Below are 5,017 nucleotides of genomic sequence, written 5' to 3' on the forward strand. Positions count from 1 at the left end.
ATTATAAAAGGATTTAACAGAGTAAATCCTAGACGCTTCTAGTATCCAGACATGATGATCCTCTCCATCACTAGGCTTATTAGTAGATAGGAGTTGAAGCAATTCATGCCACCTGTTCATCAACACATCACTTAAAAGTAAGTTTGAGAACCACACCATCCCACATCTGAGCTACAATACTCTCTTATTGTTGGCAGATACTATATAGATCCCAAAATTGGGTTTTCAGACTCAAGTCACCAGCCCAAGTATCATGCCAAAAGCTAATACGTTGGCCATTTCCAAGTTTCCATTTAGAGAAAGGTCTACCTCCAGCCAGGGCCCTTGTGATTCCTTTCCAGAAGGGGGAGCAAGTATTAGAATTAGACCAGAGCAGGTTGGGCTTGTTAGTGTTGTACTTATGTTTAACTAGTGTTTTCCAATCTTTGTCACCACCCAAGAAGAATCGTTTAGACCAGGAGGCTAACAAGGCCATATTGAACTCTTGTAGGTTTACCACACCTAAGCCACCAAAGGCTTTTTTCTAGGATACAAATCCCCAATTTGCTAGATGATATTTATGATCATCACCCACATTCCCCCAAAAGAAGTGAGCCATTTGTGAAGTAATTGCCTTAATAGCCCATTTAGGGAATTTAATAACAGACATAAAGGTACATTGGAAGACTAGCAATGCAAGTTTGTAACAGCACCAACTTATCCTCATAGCTAAGCAGTCTACCTCTCCACCCACAATTCTTTTAATAATCTTGTCAATAATGCGTTGGAGGTCCTCTCTTCTCAATTTTAGATAGTGTAATGGGAACCCTAGGTATTTAAGAGGGAAAGTCCCAATTTTGCAACAGAAGATTTGTGAGAGTATTTTTGCACTAGCTTCATCAACATTAATGGGAACCAGCTCACATTTGTCATAATTAATTTTCAACCCAGAAAGGTTCTCAAAGCAAGCTAGTAACCATTTGAGGTTTTTAGCATGATCAATGTCAGGATCTAGAAAAAGAATAGTGGCATCTGCGCATTGTAAACTAATCAAGCTATTGGTAATAATGTGGGGAACAATCCTCGAGATAATTTCTCCCCTAACAGCCTTGGCTAAAATTATGGAGAAGACATTTGCAACTAAATGAAGAGTATGGGGGAGCTAGGATCTCCCTGTTTCAAACCTTTACCACCCACAAAATATGGGCCAATCACATCATTAATCTTAATAGAGAAAGAACTATTCTGGGTAATGGATAGAATCCATTTTATCCATTTAGGACCAAACCACCTGGATGTTAGCATCTCAATCAAAAAGTCCCAATTTACCCTATCGTACGCTTTCTCATAATCTAACTTGAGGACCACCCCAGATTTATCTGACCTATGAAGTTCATGGATGGCCTCATGAGCAGTAACAACACTTTCCAAAATAAATCTGCTCCTAACAAAAGCAGATTGACACAGAGATAGTAGTCTATCCCCTATGGGATACTCTATTACACAAAGCTTTACTGAAGATCTTGATCGAGCAATTGCTCAAGCAAATGGGTCTAATTTTTTTTCATATGTCTAGCATCTGGTTCTTTTGGGATAAGAGTAACAGTAGAGTAATTAAGTCTTTGTATATCTAATGTACCACATTCAAAATCCCTAACCAGGGCCATGAAATCATTTTTTATCACCTCCCAGAAGGTTTGATAAAAAAGAAAGAACAAGCCATCAGGGCCAGGGGCACCATTGGTATAGGAACCCATAATAGCTTCTTTAATTTCATCCTCTGTAAAGGGTTTTTCAAGAATGTCATTCTAAGCATCTGTAACAAGTTCTTCTGCAGACCAAAAATGATCACCCAGGTGGATATTAGGTTTTGGTTCAAAACCAAAGAGATCCTTATAAAAGTTAGTAGCAACCTCTAACATATCTTTTGTGGAGTGGACCGGGCCATCAGGGCCCTCTAGTACAGACAAGTGGTTTTTCCGTCTACGCTGGTTAGCCACTGCATGAAAATAGGCAGTGTTTCTAGCACCTTCTAGTATTTTCCGGTCTCTGGATCTCTGACACATAGCAGTCTCTTCTTTTTTTCCAAATTTCCTCCAACTCTTTTTTAATATCATTCATTCTGAGGATATCCTCAGTAGAGACTCCGTTTTGATTAGCAAAAACATCAAGGATATCAAATTCTTGCAGGAGGTTTTTCTTTTTTTCTCTTCATAGCAGCCTCCAAGTTAATGCTCCACCCTTTAGCTTTTTGTCTGAACAGTTTGGTTTTAAATTGCCATGTCTCAATGGCAGTTTTATGAGTAGCCCAAACTTGTTTGACTAAGTCAGAAAACCCAGGTTGTCCCAGCCACCATTTTTCAAATTTGAAAGGTTTGTTCATTTTACTCCCCCAGTTCCAGTGTCTCAAAGGAGGGGGGCATGGTCACTACCCACTCTAGGAAGGGCACAAAGAGTGGTTAATGGGAAGTGACCATCCCACTCAGTAGAGGAAAACACTCTGTCAATGGTAGCAAAAATAGGATTGTCTTGATTATTACCCCAGGTATAAACCCTATTGGCCAGCTTGATTTCCATGAGACCCCATTTATTAATCCAGTCATTAAACAGGAAGGCCCAAGAGTTATTAATATTACCAGATGATTTCTCCTTGGCTTCTCTGACCAAGTTAAAATCACTCCCCAGTAAGACATGATAGGACAACCCATCACATACTTCATGTAGTTCAGATATAAAATCTACCTTGTCCACAACATAAGCTATACCATATACTACTACTAGATGCCAACAAAACCCATCAGTCTTATTTTTCAAGGTAAGAATCAAGCAATATTTTTGTACATAACACCAATACACTCAAAGGAGCAGGAGTTGACCCCTACAAGGATCCCACCGGCAGAACCAGCAGCAGGCAAAGAATGCCAAATATAGTCAGTAGACCCAGCTAGTATCTTTAAGAAGGATTCAGAAATATTCTCTCTTTTAGTTTCTTGGAAACCAACAAAGTCCGGATTGTATTTATTAACTATATCAGACAGGCACTGTAATTTTCCTTTTTGCCCCATACCCCTAATGTTCCAAAAGAGACCTATCGTGGAATTTTAAATGGGTGTGAAAGGCTAAAAAGCCCATGTCTAGGAGCAGTTACCAGACTACCAACAGAGCCAGCAGTGCCCCCTGGGTTGTTGGAGTCAGGTCTGCCTTTTTCAGGAGTAGAAACTCCACTCCCCTCACACCAAATATCACTTAACTCATCATGCAATGATATTTCAGGGTTTTGAGAAGCAAACTCAAGGCATTTGCAGTTTCATCTTTCACCAGGTTACTTATAATATTTTTCCTTTCTAGATCAGAGTGACCAAACAGTAGAGGCATAAGGCTCTAAATTATCAACAGAAGCATTATTAAAGGACTTACTTTTGAAAGTAGCAGGGATTTCCAGGTTCTTCCTCATCTTGTATGCTTCAGTTGTTTCCATTATATTCTGGTTCCTCTGCACTCGGGTTGAAGGCCTTTGAGAGAGAATTGGGCCCCATTTACCAGAGATGTTCTTCTTGGAGGGAGGGGGGAGGGATATTGTTACCAGCAGTATCATTTCTCACCTTGTTCCTGAACTCCAGCATCTTCAGACAGTTCACGACTGGCTCAATTAAGGTCTCCATTTCACTATCAGTATCTCCAGCTTCAGTGGCAGTATCCGAACCAGAGCTATCAAAATCTCTCAGTAGGTCAGAGAAGTATGTTTTCTGGGCAGAAACTACAAGGCTGCCAATAGTGTCAGCAAAATCAGCTTCAGCTTGAGGATCAGGTGTGTTCATCTCAGGCCCATCTAGAAGTTTGATAACTTCAGCAAAGGGGAGGATGACAGCAGTCTGACAGCTTTCTTTCTCCACATTGTCCTCAGGTTTTTTGCAAGGAGTATAGCAAGCTTCCACCAATGCAGGAGGATGAAAGGTGGTGCACTCCTTACCTTTACTAGCAGGTGGGTTTTCAGAGGTGCTAGCTCTATTAGCTAGATCCAGTTCATCAAAACCATCCTCACCATCTTCCAAGCGATCCTTGTCAGTATCACCCACATCAAGATCATTTTCCAAGCCATCCACATCTATATCAGTAGGTCCATTATCATCATTAGGATCATCAGCACCCACTTGTTCAAAACCTTCAACAGTGAAAGATAGAATGTATAGCTTTTTCCTCATTTCCATAATCCGTTCAAAAGGAATTTTCTCAAGACTCCTACACGCAATCTTGATTCCGACTTTCTCATAAAAGCTCTTCATCAGCCCATTCCAGTCCACATCTACCAGGATCCCAAAGCATGAGGCAATCTGAGAGAATACCTTCCACATGCACCATTTTGACGACAGGCCTTCAACAACAACCCAAGCAAGTAATTGGCAGATCGAAGGGTCTATTGCACCAGTCCATTTCTCGGATAAAGGGTCTATTGCACCAGTCCATTTCTCAACAGAGACTGAAACACCAGTAATTGGCAGATCAAAGGCAGGGAATTCAGTTAGTTCTTCAACCTTCTTCCAAGGAGGGAATCTAACCAAGAACTTTTTCTCTGAGAATGTGCTGACTTGCCATGGCCACTGTCTAAGCTTGCAGAAGATCTCAGAAAGATTTTTAATCAGATCTACCTGCTTGATCTCTCCTTTAAACACATGGACCTCACCACAGTTCCTGAAAGTCCGCCAATTCGCTTCACGGCCCACAGGTGCATCAATATGATATAATCCTAAACCAAGAGCAGAACTGCCAAAAAAGGTTGCAACAGGGTGTGGCTGCGCCCAAGCTGAACAGTTGTTGACATTGTGCCCCTCTAGACCACAAATAAAGCAGATTTTCTTCTCTATGCAGTTACCAACATAATGTCTAGGCCCCCCACATGTGAAACATACCATGTCTTTGTATCTCTCGTCGAGGATCTGGGTGGGTGGCGCAGGTGGAGCAGGCGGAGTGGTCGGTGGAGGCATGGCTGCAGGCGGCAGGGGCTTGACGCGGCGCAGTAGGCTGGGGAGCAGTCCTCCCA

At 41.7% G+C, this 5,017-nt stretch overlaps 1 protein-coding gene across 1 annotated transcript in view; it reads right to left on the minus strand.

The window, feature by feature from the left end:
• LOC123119764 (uncharacterized) overlaps nt 1–5,017 on the minus strand; it is a 10,885-nt gene that overhangs the window by 1,127 nt on the left and 4,741 nt on the right. The window lies entirely within an intron of this gene.

Source organism: Triticum aestivum, chromosome 5D, assembly GCF_018294505.1.
Source record: "Triticum aestivum cultivar Chinese Spring chromosome 5D, IWGSC CS RefSeq v2.1, whole genome shotgun sequence".
Taxonomy (NCBI): domain Eukaryota; kingdom Viridiplantae; phylum Streptophyta; class Magnoliopsida; order Poales; family Poaceae; genus Triticum; species Triticum aestivum.